The following is a 16,460-nucleotide window of genomic DNA, read 5'->3' on the forward strand; positions in this document are numbered from 1 at the left end:
TTTGCTAACAATGCGATTAAAGTGAAGAACGATGTTTTCTTTTCTCTCTTGACAGTAAATAGGTTTTGAAAAGTGTTTAAGAACAATGACGGAAAAGATTATATACCTAATCGCATAATTAACAAAACCCGAGAAAAACTCCCCGTAAACCGGCTACTCGATCGTGTAGCTAAGGTACTCGATCGAGTGCCCCCTTACTCGATCGAGTATCAACGGTACTCGATCGAGTACCCAACAGGTCAGAAACTATTTTAAAACGCAACTCATCCTTACTCGACAGAGTAAGGCGTACTCGATAGAGTACCCAGAGACTCATAAATACGGAGTATTACAGTCTTCCCTCCTTAAAAAGAACTTCGTCCCCGAAGTTCAACCCATACATGAAACAACCATGCTAACTCGACCAAGACACAACAACATAACTAAGAACTCAAGAACTCGACCAATCATAAAACATGAACTCTTAACACCCATCCCACCAACTATGTTTACTTCCTTAACATGACTCACGATATCGTATCCACCACATATATATCTCTCACGACACCAACTCCATACATAACCAACTACCGTCCTCTAACGTTGCTAGCTCCATAGTATCATCCACTATCAAATCCAAAATCAAGACACTCATAGACATCAAACGGAATGTTACATTCTACCACCCTTAAAAGGAACTTCGTCCTCGAAGTTTACTAACACTCATAAACATCATCATCCAACTGTCAACACTGGTGAAATATTCTCACACTCCTAAACATCGTACTACTACAAGCACGGTCATGACCTTTAACAAAATTAACCACAACACGAATCAACCTTTTATTCGACATCAAGACCAAAACTTCCAAATATATTACCATATGCACACCCATCAAAATCTCTTTTATCGCATCCTAGTCCTCTTAAGATAAATGTTACGTCCTCGTAACTCGCTAATACTAAACCCTAGATATATCTTTTCATTATCCTCATCACCACCACATGTCAAAGATAACCACCTATAATCTAAACACTCGCCATGCACATATCCAAGGCTCTCTTACTTAAACAATTCTCATACTTCACTTCACTCGTCACACCACCTAACCTATACCACAAAATCCTTAGCTTAACCTAAAACTTCACTTGTTCCCTATTACCGCAACATGACACACCTCGCTATATAAACTATATAAAACGCTTATCACCAAAAGCATAACTCACGATCCATACTTGTTACGTACACTCACACTAGATCCTCAAGTTTCTTTATTTCATTACCGCAAGACTCATACATAACTTAACACGACACTTATTATTCAACACCCTACACTCACTGTCTCAAGAAAAGATTATGAACCACCTGCATATATCAGATCATTACCACACATGTTCTACGAATCATTTGCCATGACTATGACTACCGATGCCTCATCTTAAAACAAGATCAAAATTACTGTAAAAACTTCTCACAACTGTGTCCCATCAACAGAATGTCACTATACCATGACAACAATGAAAACATGTACAACTCTCTTTCATATCATACTCTACTCACATACCAAAACTTAACTGGTAAGAAACATCGATAAACAAAACAACTGTCTATCTGTACAACCTGAAACTCACAGGAAGCAACGTCAAACAAAACAACAATCTATGTATGACTGGTATGTACTTTCGAAACTCGAATCATAATCATCCCGCCTACTCTACCACAACCGGTGACGGCATCACAACACCGCCACCAACACCCACACCGCAGTGCGAAAATACCCGCATCTCAACACTAAATATCGTGCCCGGATCACCACCCGAGGCACCACAACCACATCGATAGTCATTACAACTGCATACAACTCCCATAAATACTAACTCAGAATAAATTCTCAGACAAGAAAAACTTACTCAAATCCACTTTACTAAATCATAACACAACATATTTTATGAATTAAACAGGTAATAACCTCGTGAATATCATCCCCTTACCATATCACAGTTTGACATGTATCATGAATACATACAAGTATAGCCAGTCATGCCAGATCACTCAAATTATTACCTTTTTGAATATCATTCAATTTGATTAGCGTACTCAACATGCATTACATAACATTCAAATAGAAACTTTATGATAATCACACCATACCACCTCTTGTGAGGTCATAACGTCACACAAACATTTATATACATCTTAGACCCATAATCACATCCAACTAGTCAATCCTGATCACGTAAGTTACCACTCAACAAAGTTACCTGTCGCCCGAGCTTAACTCGCATGCCCCTCATCACATTCTTCCATTCGCATAACCAAGACTTTCGCCATACATAACTATGCAGTTAACACTTACTATGAGAAACCGCCTCCTAAGACTATGTCTTATACTTCCTCACAACCATACCTATCAATTCAATCTCTACAAAATCAGTCTCTTTAGAATTGTCATATTTCCTATTTATCATTAACCTTAACCACTAGCGACAACACCTCCACACAACTACCGTTCGTACATCAAACTTCTTACACTCATCTCTAAACATCACCGTTTCTTCCCTATCTTTGGTTATCATCCCCAATAACGAGCATCAAATCCATCAACAAAATTACCTCAACATTATTCCCAATACTATCCTTAATTGTATCATCATCTAACTCTCCACCAAAATCTCATATCCTGCAGACATTCTACCAACTTCTTACTTTACTTAATTCCTCAAAACTCAAGACTAATCTTGTTGTTCCGAAGCTCATGTATAATCATTAATTCAATTCCTCATGATAGTATCATGCATCTTGACGATTCCTTATTATTTTATTTATTTATTTATTTATTTTTATTTTTATTTTTTTTATCACATAACTCCGGTGAACATTTTCTTAGTTTTACTCCCCTTATGCTTTTCTTTTTACACTCGACTAAAACAATTAACCATTCAACTCCTTATTACTTCTACCTAACTCTTTAGTGCTCCGATCATCTTCTCATTGCTCCAAAATTCCAATCCCATTATTTCTTATCGATATTATCTCACTCTTTCTTACCATGGGTCCCCTCTCATCACTCCACTCACTCACACTTGTCACTAATTTGTCCATAAAAAAAATCAACGTTTAATGTTCAAACAATTACATCTCCCTTTTTACATCTCTAGAAATCAAAATTCTTTTTATACCGTTAATTGCCCAAGGAAATCACACATTAGTTTCATCTCTCGATAACACAAATTTCCAAACTCAGTCACTATCTACAAATCCACGTCGCGACATGTCTCCATTAAGTTCGCTATATACCACTCTTCTCAATTCCTCTAAAACGACCTTTCATTACATATATTCTTACTCAACACTATTTCTAACCATCTCCCTCCATAATTCGTTATACATCTCAGGTTGCTACTATCCACATCCTTTCTTTCAATCTTTTAATTCTCATGTTCTTTAAACTTACATCACTCTTTGCCCACATTCACTTACTCTTACATTACTCAACACACAATCATATCACTCATCCCGTCTCACAAAACATGCTCTATGCCTCAATTAAGCCATACCAATCTCCCTTTTTTTTCCACTATCTATCACAACACATAGAACTCATGTCCTCCCACCGAACTCCTACTCACCACAGGTGCCACTCACTACACCATAAGATTGGGTAACTTACGCATCAGGATCAACATACATGTAAAACGGTGCATAAAGAAGCAAAATAATACCTTTAAATTAAACATAATATGCAACGAATGTCCAATAGATAAGCATATGACCCAAAACAGGGGTCACTAGATCGAGTACAGGCCACTCGATCGAGTAAGTGACATACTCGATCGAGTAGGCAAAGATCAGAAGCATGTAAAACAAATCACCAGGGCTACTCGATCGAGTAACTAACGTACTCGGTCGAGTGCCCCCTTACTCGATCGAGTACCAAGGATACTCGATCGAGTACCCCAATTCTCAGCACTGTCCAGTTTTCGTAAAACAGTCATAACTCACTCATTTCTTGGTCGTTTTGGGCGTGTGACCTATCGTTAGAATCGTAAAAGAACAAGCTATCACCTCAAATTGGAATCACATTAAAATCCTTTATGAATCCCAAGTTATAACAGTTTAAAGACAACTTTGCTGTAATCAGACGACTTAACTATTCGATTTTCTCTTTCAAACAACTTAAACGACAACACGGTAAACAAAAACAACTCAATACTCATAAAACCAGTATTCCTAATCACATGTTACTATCTCCAAAAGCCAAGCAACAACATTCATCATGCACATAGATTATTTAACTTGTCAATCATAATTTACCCACATCCTTTTATTCTATACCTTTACGTACAACAATAACATAATATACGACATAAAATCCCCCTATTCACATGTTACTAACATAGCAAAAGTAGAAAATCCACTTCCATCACATAAACATGTTCTCCACATGAATTTCATATTCTCATCCAATTCCTTACCTCATCTTTTCAAACCAAATCATAGATCACATTCATACCCGTATTCATACAATTTATTCATCCAATCACATGCACGCAATCATATGCATATACACAATAGTAACTAGTAGTAATTCCCATCACAATTCATGTTATCATAAAAAAATATTACCTTCATCTTTTCCCCCACACACCCATTCAACTATATAACACTCATCCATCCAACACACGCAATAGAGCATTAGTAAACACATAGCGATCCTGACTCATATCCCATGGTCACCGGTTCAAAATTGTAGGGCGAGGTCGCGACTTTAGGACGTCTCCTAAGCCTTTGCATTAGCTCCTACAACTTTTACCCCGGGTTCATTTTAATTGACTCCCTATATTCATTGGATTCATTGGTTACAGGTTTCAGGATCGTCGCTCTGATACCATTTGTAACACCCCCATACTCTAAGTGCCTTACCAGGACCACTCAGGTATAAGGATGCCACCATCTCGGTTACCCGAGGCATGATATTCATAAGACAATAACGAAACAACTTTAAATGATATAAGTTTAGTGAAAGGTTACAACTGAAACCAAATACCAAAATACGATACATGTTCTCAAACCAACTGTCTACTGAATTAACTGAAATGTTATAAAACTAGCAAAGCTTCAGCGGAAGACTTCTATCGTCAGACGGTGGCGCATCCCAGCTATCCCAGTACTCAACTCAAACTCGCTCATTCGCTCACCATCCGCGAATGGATCACCGCAGTTTTACAAACAACAACCGGTCGACTAATCACACAACTTATATATATCAACAATACGACCAACAGACAGCTTACACCGTCACACACACACAATCACACCAGTCCCATCAATCTCAATCACCGACTGTCCAGTGGACCAGCCCTGCCAGTGGGGAACCGCAGCCGTACCCACCAAATCCGCGCTCCTCATAACGAGCGATAACCCTGTTCATTAATGTGCACATGCCCTTCCATGGGGGGTTCCACGAAGGGCGAAACTAGGGCGTGAAGCCACTCCCGCAAGTGACCCCACTCAGCCGAGGACACGCCTCGAGAACCAGAGACAAACAATCACAATCAACAAACCGTCACAATACAATTACTATATTATTCAATCAACCACAACACATCAACAATCATCCCATTATGGGACTAATACTGAGTAGGAAATCCTACCTGGAAAGCACAACAATCAGACGGTCTCAACAGCTGTATCAAAAGGCCTCTTCTACAAATCCTCCTCCTATCATACATACACATAATCACTCCAATCATTATATACAACAAAACCCCCAATTCCCCATATTAGGGTTTAAATAACTTAAAGGAAATACTATAAAAACGGTACATAGATCTTACCCTCGACGCAAGGATCTCAACGGTATAAAGAAAGGTGAAATCCGACCTTTCAAACTCCGGGATTTGCTAACAATGCGATTAAAGTGAAGAACGATGTTTTGTTTTCTCTCTTGACAGTAAATAGGTTTTGAAAAGTGTTTAAGAACAATGACGGAAAAGATTATATACCTAATCGCATAATTAACAAAACCCGAGAAAAACTCCCTGTAAACCGGCTACTCGATCGAGTAGCTAAGGTACTCGATCGAGTGCCCCCTTACTCGATCGAGTATCAACGGTACTCGTGATGTGACCATAATTGGCGCATATTTAGCCCCCGAATTACCATTGTTTCCATGCTTTTTAGTGCCTATTTGGGTCATTTCTTATCTTTAGTTCTTTGTTTTGCATATTCTTTGAGATTTTGATCCCTTGGTAGGAAAGGAGTAAGAATCTTGCATTTTCGTGGCAAAACGAGGCTAAATTGATTGTATTCAATGACCAAGCATCAAGAAGAGACAAGACTAGAAGGCCTTTGTACATATCATAGTAGAAGAGCAATGTTGAGAAAGGATCCTTGCGTCCCCGAGGAAATCCCCAAGGAATTTATGAAGAAAAGGGAAGAAAAGAAGAAGAATTGACGCTGAACTACAATCCGAACGGATTGTACCAAATCCGCCCTTCCGTCCAGCCCAATCCGAGCGTCCCACCTTGGAATCCGCTCGGATTCCCCCTCACAAATCCGAGCGTCTTGCCCAAGAATCCGCTCGGATTCCTCAGCCCAGATCCGGCCGTCCCGACTCCAATCCGCACGGATTTCAGTACAGCACGATTTTCATTCTTCAAGCTACGAAAAGAGAAGCCCTTCTCTCAGAAAATACCGGATTCTCCTTGCTCAACTTAAAAAGTGTAATTACTAGTTTAGCCCTTAGTTAACCCTAATGCATCCTCCCTAATTTTCACTATAAATACCCCATTAGTCTAATTAGAGGAGCATGTTCTTCTTATCAATAATTAGTGTAGTTAATATCAATCAAATCTCTCTTTAATATTGTAATCAAGTATTAATCAAGTTTTAATCCAAGTTTTAGTTCTTTAATCTCTCTCTTGTTCATCCTTTATTTTGGGTAATTGAAGATTATTTGGGTTATTATTGGGAGATTGACAACCTCTCAATCTAGGATTCAAGTACTTCTATTATTCTTGCTTTATTATTGGAATCATTAGTAGGTATAATCTCTTAATCCCTTTTTAATTATTGTTAATTACTTTCATTTATTCATCATGTTTCATTATGTTAGTATGATTGACAACCTTTCTAGCATGATCAATATGATAATGAGTGAGTAGTCTCCTAGCTAGGGTTTAATGGGTGATTAGGGGAAACCAACACGGGGAATGATTCATGCTTAAATTAATATGCTTTCATATCTTATTTGCTTGCTTGTTTTGATCTTAATACATGCACATGTTATATTTGATGAAATGCTAAGCCTATGAATCCTTGCATTTACTATCATCTTCTATCCTTTCAACTTGACTTGTAAGACATAACCCAACTCGAGTCTTGTTAGACCATGCATGTGTTGAGTAGAGAAGACTAAGTCGACTTGTAGGTGTAGTACAATCTAATCGATTCGGCTCCGGGACCCAAACTTTCCTAGGATTGTAAGATATAACCCAACTCAATCCATCACAACAATAATTGCTTGCTTATAATTTGAGAACATGTTTGTATGATCATATCCCATGATTCCCCTATGAACCCATGACACCCTAGTGCTTTTAATCAATTGTTTACACCCCTTTTTATTCATCTTGCTTGTTTATTTTCATTGTTATTCTAGTTTAGTGACCTTCTACATCAACCCAATTTGTGACACCCTTAGACACTACTAGTTACAATAGAATTCTCATTTCAATACCCGTCCCTTGGGATCCGACCTTTACTTGCCTCTTTACTAATTGTAGAGTTGTTTGTGAAGTATAAATTGTGTTTTGTATCGACCATTGACCAACGACCACATATGCTTAATTGTGAACACGAAATGGCCTCGATAAAAAATGGCGCCGTTCTTGGGACGGTGTTTAATTGATTTAAGATTTCTTTTATTGTTATTAGTTGTGTCTTTTTCACCTTGGGGAAGTAAAACTCCTCAAGGTTTGTTCTAATTGTTTTTGAGTTATTTGATATTTTGCATGTCTAGAAGGTTACAAAGAGATTTGTTACCTTTTGACCGTGAAATCGAAAGAACCTTGACGAATAATAGGAGACTTGTTAGGAGGAATTTGAGAGGTGTTGGTGAAGTTGTTCAACCCACTAGTGAGTTTGTCAATCCTTGCGCAATAGAAGGAGAAGAAAACCCATTAAACAATACCACACAAAATCCACCTACAATGCCTAAATTCTCGTCACACTCTATACCCACCGAGGAGGATCTACCAAATGGTACTCCTACACCGCAACATCTCACCGGTAATTTTATTGCCAAGTCCGCCTTCATCCAACTAGTTGAGAGGAGCCAATTCGGGGGAATGCCTAGTGAGGACCCTCATTCTCATATGGAAACCTTTTGCGATTATTGTGAAGCTATCTCTCAAACGGGCGTGACTCAAGACCAAATAAGATGGGTCTTATTTCCTTTTTCGTTAATCGGCACCGCAAAGCAATGGTTGAAGGGCCTTGATAAGGCCACCCTTGGAATAGATTCTTGGAAGAAGTTAGCTCTAGCTTTCTACAAAAATTTCTACCCACCGGAAAAGACTAACATGCTAAGAGCTCAAATTACGGGTTTTAAGCAAAGGGATGAAGAATCTTTGTATGAAGCTTGGGAGCGGTTCAAAGGTATTTGTCGCTCATGTCCTCACCATGGACTTAGCGAATGGTTTTTAGTGCAACAATTTTGGAATGGTTTATATGAAGATTCAAGGAACATTCTCAATATGGGATCAAATGGAATGTTCACCGAAGTTGATGACAATCAAACATGGAACAAGATTGAGGAAATGGCGGTCCATAATTCACAATATAGTAGACCTCGCAAGGCTACTAGAGGAGGAAAGTATGAAGTGGACTCCGTTACTCAATTAGGTGCTCAACTTAGTGCTCACATTGACACAATCAACTTGAAGTTTGAACAAGCTATGGCTAGACTTGAGGAAAACTCAAAAACATCAAAGCATCATGTCAATGCCATGACGGCATCCTCATCAATCCCAAGCGGGATATGTGAGAATTGTGGAACTTTGGGTCATGACTCAAGTGAGTGTAGGGGAACAACCGAACAAGTTAATGCTTTCCAAGCTTACAAAAGTGGTACCCCTTATTCAAATTTTTACAATGAAAACACCAAGTTCCATCCAAATCTCTCATACAAAAGCCAAAATGTTCAAAACCCTCAAACAACATACACTCCACCACCCATGAGAAATCAAAATCAAAGACCCTTTTACAATCAAAACCAAGGTTACCAAAATCAAAATCCATACAATCACCAAAATGACCAAGGTTTTGATGTCCAAAAAGCGGTCCTCCAAATGCAAAAGAATCAACAAGAATTTTTCACCCAAATGCAAAAAGATAGCCAAGCAAAAGACACCACCATTAACAACATTCTAGCTCACACCAAGATGTTGGAAACACAATTGACTCAACTAGCATCTTCAAGCTCACAAAGACAAAAGGGGCAATTACCACCTCAAAGTAATCCCCTAGACATGAAACGGTTAGTGCCATTCACTTGAGAAGTGGTACAAGATATGAAGCATCGAAGAAGCAAGTTGAGGAAGAAGTTGTGAAAGCTAGTGAGAAGGAAGAAATTGTGCAAAGCCCCAAAGAAGGGGAATCATCAAAAGAAGAAAGTTCAAAGAAAAATGAAGACAAGGCCAAAGAGAAGGAGCCCATTGTGATTAGACTTCCTTTTCCAAGTCGTCAAGCCAAGCCCAAATTTGATGATCAACTTGGAAAGTTCATGGAAATTGTGAAGAATTTAGAAGTCTCAATTCCTTTCACGGAATTAATCAATCACGTTCCGGCCTATGCAAAGTACATGAAAGATATCCTCACAAAGAAGAAGTCGATCCGGAAACTTGAGACTATCGCCTTTACTAAGGTGAGTAGTGCAATACTTCAAGGGAGTTCACCTCCAAAGTTAAAGGATCCGGGAAGCTTCTCAATACCGTGTACCATTGGCGACACGACGATCAACAAAGCCTTATGTGATCTAGGGGCTAGTGTGAGTGTCATGCCGTATTCGGTGAGTAAAAGGTTGGGAATGGGAGAGCTTAAATGCACCAATATCACACTACAAATGGCCGATAGATCGACGAAGACACCATTAGGGATATGGGAAGATGTCCCCGTGCGAATTGGGAAGTTTTTCATCCCGGTGGACTTTGTCATTGTTGATATGGAGGAAGATTCCAACATTCCAATCATCTTAGGAAGACCTTTCCTACACACCGCGGGTGCGGTGATTGATGTGAAACATGGAGAGCTCACTCTAGAAGTGGGAGATGAAAGCATAACTTTTAATCTTGATAAGACCATGAGAGCTCCTCGTTTGCATGAGCCATGTTTCATGATCGATCATTATAGCCGAAAAGATGAAAGGAAGAAATCGGAACTCCAATGGAGGAAGAAAATTGAAGATGCTCCATTCAAAGAGCAAGTGAATTGTGACAAGTAGAGCTTGCAAAGCTCATCAAAATCAACCAAGGAAGAAGAGGATGGCCTCATTGGCCAAGAAAATAAATTGGGAGAGTTGTCTCCATCTAAGCAAGAGATTTTCAATGATCAACTCAATGAAGTTTGTGGTCTTTGGGACGACGAATTTGAAGGGATCTTTAATCCCTACATTGGGCATGCCATCGATCATGATCAACAACAAGGGCCACGGTCTATTGAGGACCTCTACCATAACAATGAACAAGCTTTTGATTACTTTTTCAAGGTGTTGAGCAACATCAACAACACCTTGAACATGCCCCCTTGACATCTCATCAAGAATGAGAGTTTGGTGGAGTCCTCCCTAAACCACCACTTGTAAATATTTCTAACTCCCTAACTTACATTTCAATTCTTGTATTGCATTTTTGTCATTTTTGGATTTTTATTTACTTTGATCAAAATAATTGTCATGTAAGAGAGAAGTGAGGGAGGGACTAACAATTTCAATTGATGTGTAGTGCTTTACCTTAGTGTGGGGATGGGAATTGCCTAGGCTATCCATGCCTTAGTAATGCCCCCACAACGAAGAACACAAGAAATGAAGAAGAATGGAAGAATGGTAAAGGGAAATGCATTGTGCGCGAATGGAATGAATCCGGGTACAAAGGACCAGAATCCGCCCGTCTTAAACAAATCCGAGCGTCCTGCTGAGAAGACGCCCGTCCTGAGCTGAGCTGAAATTGAAAATTTCTTGACTGTTGAAGAATCCGAGCGTATTTCTAAAAAGACGCCCGTCTCCTAATCCGTCGTCTTTTATACAAGACGCCCGTCTTGCGGTGAAGAAAACAAAGAAAAATCTCGGACTGAAATCCGTCCGTCCTTCAAAAATCCGCCGTCCCATCACGGAAGAATCCGAGCGGATTCCCTGAATCCGCCCGTCTCTAGGCGGGATTTTGAAAATTTTGAAGCTGCAGAATCCGCACGGATTGCGCCCAATCCGCACGGATTGTCCCTGCGTTTTGAAATTGTCGACTTCTTTATAACCCACCCCACCTTCATTCATTCATTCATTCATTCACAAACACTACCCACAACATCAAAACCCTCATCCTCTCCATCACAAAAACAAAAACCCTCAACAAAATCCACCAAAATCAAATCAAACCATCCTTCAAACAACAAATCAATCACTTCATCTTCAATAACAATCAAAACCAAGAACAAATTCTTCAACCTTTGAGTCGATTTTTGATTTCATAAAGGCAAAGCCTTTCACCTTCAAATCGATTTGGGCATTCTACAAATTGAAGATTTTTTTTTGATTCTTTTCTTGGTTAGTTCATCAATGGCAAGGACAAAGGGAGCAACAAAGGCACCAAAGGCAAAGGCTCTCTCTCAAAGGCAAAAAGCTCTCCAAACAAAGAAAGCTTTGGCAATGGTGGTAGCAACACCAAACTTGGAAGTGCAACAACAACAACAAACTTCTATGGGAGCATCACCTTCTACTCCGGTAATCGATCAACTCTTGCATTATCCGGAGGTAACTTTTATTTCCGATACCCATAGAAAGACATTTGCCAAGTTTGCTTTGAAATCAATTCAAACCACCAAATTCATATGTAAAGATGCTTTGGAAAAATTGGGTGTTCTTGAACAAACAAAAGCCTTTTTCAATGCCATGGGTTTGAAGAAATTGTTTGAAACAAAGGAAGTAACATACCCCTCCCTTGTCTTGGAATTCTTAAGTTCTTTAAAAGTGACAAAAGTTGAGAATAGGGAAAATCTTGAGTTTCGTCTAGCTAACACTAGTAGACGCATTACCTTTTCGGAATTGGGTGAAATTTTGGGTCTTAGCGATGAAAAGAAATATCATAAGCAATATGGGAAGTATGACCCCGAGCCTCTTTGGGAGGCAATCTCCAGGAAGAAATTTGATGATTTTCATGCTTGTCGTGCTCTTTTGGTCCATCATCCGGGCATAAGAGTATGGCACAAAGTTGTGGGAAATACCATAATTGCTAGGAAAGACACCAATCATTTCACAAGACTTGATTTTATTCTCCTTGAATCGGCTTTGAATATCGGAAGAATCCATACCAAGCCTTTCAATTCCTTGAGGCTATTGGTTGATAGATGGCTCCATGTTGATAGTGGGAAGAAGGGTACAAATTATCGTTAATGGCGGCTTAGTCACGGTCCTAGCCAAGCACTTTGATCCTAATTTCAATAAGGATAGCAAGTACAAGGCAAAGGAAGGTGGCCATCTTATTGATATGTCTATCATGATTAACAAGTTCAAGTGGGTTGCTCACAATCCCCTTGACACCAAGTATGGGTGGCTTACTAGTGAGGCTCGATCATTCACTTTACCCGTGAAGATTTGTCGTCTAAGTGTCCATCGGACCAACTATCTACTTCCCCTATCCGAAGAAGCCGAGTACATCATTCAACAACAAAAGGGTGATCATGAAACCCCCTCCTCTTCCATTGTTATACCGCCTTACCCCTTTGTGTATGAAGAGTTCAAACCGCAAGGAGTTGAAATTGGGAAAGACTATGTCACTCTTCTTATGCAAGCCATGCACAAGCAAGCTTATGAAGATCGGAAGAATGCATATTTGGCTCAATATCCTCCCCTCTTACATTTAGCTAGTCAAGGACTCCTTGATCCATCTTGTCCTTTGCCTAGTTGGGCGGATAAAGAAGCCTTGTTTCCGGGTGCATCTAGGGACGTGGTGGAAGACAATGAGGTTGTTGGAAATGGTGAAGAAATTGATGATAATATTGAGGAAGAAGCAAGTGGAGATGGAGAAAGAGATGGTGAAGATAATGATGAACAAGATGATGGAGAAAGAGAAGAAGAAAGTGACAAGGAAAGTGGCAATATGACCACTTCTCATGAGGGAAGTGATGATGATAGCATGATGGAAGACTAGCCTTGGAGACTCCTACACTCCCATGCTTTGTCTATATCTCTTTGTATTTTATTTCATTTTGATCATTGTTGGTTTAGTCCTAGCAACATCAAAGGACTCACACCTCGGTACCATTGAGGTGTTCTTTTTATTGTTCCCATTTGTACAATCCAAAATGACAATCTAGTTTCATGCATAGCATAGTGTGTGCATGAACTATACCCATCCTTGACATTAGCAATAGTGTCTTATTTGGTTTGGGGAAGTTAATGCATACACAACGGGAGGTAATCTAAATTATCCTCTCCGTCATAACAAAAACCATGCATCATGTAGTATAGCTTAGTGTAGAATTGCATTTAGTATAGAAATCATGCATCATCTTTGCATAATTTCCATCATTTTGGCCATTGAGGACAATGCCCATATTAGTGTGGGGATGGGAATTCTAACACTTAACTCTTATTCAAAAAACCATAAAAATTGAAAAATTTGAAAAACCAAAAACAAGTTCATTTCCTTTGTATATATAGTCTTGTATATATTGTGTTTGTTCATCCTTTTTCACATTGATTGACTACGCCACATCCGAGACATGAGGATATTGAAGACCGCATGGTATGATCTTTCCAATCTCCTTTTTCCTCTTTATGTTAATGACTATATGGCTTTATTTTGATTAATGCGGTATAACAATGTGAACTTAGGACTTGCATTTAGTTTATATGGCATATTAGTTGGTAGAATCATTTGCATTAGGATGTATATATGCTAGTTGCATCATGGCATGTAGTTTGCATGGTTAGAAAAATTTTGCGAAACCGTCTACTTGGGAAGCTTGACAAGTGTATATAGGGCCTAGTAGATGCTTTTTATTCTTAAGACTTTGCTTGTTAGAATACTTGTAAAACACCCTAGGATGTGTCATGCTAGTATCCTTTGACCCATGGTTTAAGGCCTAGTCAAGAGTACCTTGTGGTGTGATAACTCCTTGGCTACCGTTTATTCCAAGGTGACCCTTGAAACCATGCATACTTCCATCATTCATCCATGTTCTACCATACATTTTTGTCATCAAAGGGAATGGGCACAAAAACAAATCAATTTGAGTTCAATGAAATGAAAAGTGAAAGAAAGTTTGCAAAAATGCATCAAATGAAAAGAGGAGCAAAAAAAAAAAAAAAAAAAAAAAAAAAAAAAAAATAGAACTCCTAAGCTTCAAATACAAGGCACCCTCGTTACTAATTGGGGTGACTTTGAAAATGTTCAAAAAGAAATGCAAAAAAAAGTTGTCAAGTATTGAAATGCCAAAAATCAAAAAGAAATGGCAAGAAAGTGTTCTCAAATGTCAAATGCCACAACAAATTGGGGGGAAAAACAAAAACAAAAGCAAACTCCCAAAAAGAAACTCAAATATCTATTGATCCCTTTATCCATCGTATCCATTTTTGTGCATGGTAGAGAGGGGACGACCCTTCTTCTTGTCTAGGCAAGAGGGGGAATTCCGCGATCCTCCAATGTTTCTAACACCATAGGGAGTCTACTCTTGACAAAAGCATTTAACGATTGAGGACAAAGGTACCCTAGCTTGACACCTTTTGGAGGTGATTTATTGGTATCCTTCTAGGCCTAGTAGTTTGAACAAATTGCATCTACGAAGGATTGTGTACCCTTGAATTGCTTCCCTTGTAGATAATTTCCGCCACTTAGATGAGGAAAGTGGCTATTCTTTTTGTAGATGCATCCATTATGTGATTTTATGTGCTTTAATGTTTGGATGTGTCGCCATTTTGGCAAGACCCACCTTGCCTTGCAAGAAGGCATCCTACCTCATGGTTGTCTTGTTGTGAGTTGAAGGGGCGGAGTGAGACCCGCTAATTGTCTCATATCGGCTATTATTATTAGGTTAGGTTAGTTTTGGTCCTAGTATTTCTCACCTCTTTACTCGGGACGAGCAAAGGTTCGGTTTGGGGATATTTGATGTGACCATAATTGGCGCATATTTAGCCCCCGAATTACCATTGTTTCCATGCTTTTTAGTGCCTATTTGGGTCATTTCTTATCTTTAGTTCTTTGTTTTGCATATTCTTTCAGATTTTGATCCCTTGGTAGGAATGGAGTAAGAATCTTGCATTTTCGTGGCAAAACGAGGCTAAATTGATTGTATTCAATGACCAAGCATCAAGAAGAGACAAGACTAGAAGGCCTTTGTACATATCATAGTAGAAGAGCAATGTTGAGAAAGGATCCTTGCGTCCCCGAGGAAATCCCCAAGGAATTTATGAAGAAAAGGGAAGAAAAGAAGAAGAATTGACGCTGAACTACAATCCGAACGGATTGTACCAAATCCGCCCGTCCGTCCACTCCCAATCCGAGCGTCCCACCTTGGAATCCGCTCGGATTCCCCTCACAAATCCGAGCGTCTTGCCCAAGAATCCGCTCGGATTCTCACCAGATCCGGCCGTCCCGACTCCAATCCGCACGGATTTCAAGACAAAGACGATTTTCATTCTTCAAGCTACGAAAAGAGAAGCCCTTCTCTCAGAAAATACCGGATTCTCCTTGCTCAACTTAAAAAGTGTAATTACTAGTTTAGCCCTTAGTTAACCCTAATGCATCCTCCCTAATTTTCACTATAAATACCCCATTAGTCTAATTAGAGGAGCATGTTCTTCTCATCAATAATTAGTGTAGTTAATATCAATCAAATCTCTCTTTAATATTGTAATCAAGTATTAATCAAGTTTTAATCCAAGTTTTAGTTCTTTAATCTCTCTCTTGTTCATCCTTTATTTTGGGTAATTGAAGATTATTTGGGTTATTATTGGGAGATTGACAACCTCTCAATCTAGGATTCAAGTACTTCTATTATTCTTGCTTTATTATTGGAATCATTAGTAGGTATAATCTCTTAATACCTTTTTAATTATTGTTAATTACTTTCATTTATTCATCATGTTTCATTATGTTAGTATGATTGACAACCTTTATAGCATGATCAATATGATAATGAGTGAGTAGTCTCCTAGCTAGGGTTTAATGGGTGATTAGGGGAAACCAACATGGGGAATGATTCATGC

At 39.0% G+C, this 16,460-nt stretch overlaps 1 non-coding gene across 1 annotated transcript; it reads right to left on the minus strand.

Annotated features, from left to right (window-relative positions):
- Window positions 1-8,565: 8,565 nt before the first annotated feature.
- LOC141636984 (small nucleolar RNA R71) lies at window positions 8,566-8,672 on the minus strand. Its single transcript, XR_012541549.1, has one exon. It is a non-coding gene; the product is annotated as a small nucleolar RNA R71 (small nucleolar RNA).
- Between the last annotated feature and the right edge of the window lie 7,788 nt (window positions 8,673-16,460).

The sequence above is a fragment of the Silene latifolia genome, chromosome Y (assembly GCF_048544455.1).
Source record: "Silene latifolia isolate original U9 population chromosome Y, ASM4854445v1, whole genome shotgun sequence".
NCBI lineage: Eukaryota > Viridiplantae > Streptophyta > Magnoliopsida > Caryophyllales > Caryophyllaceae > Silene > Silene latifolia.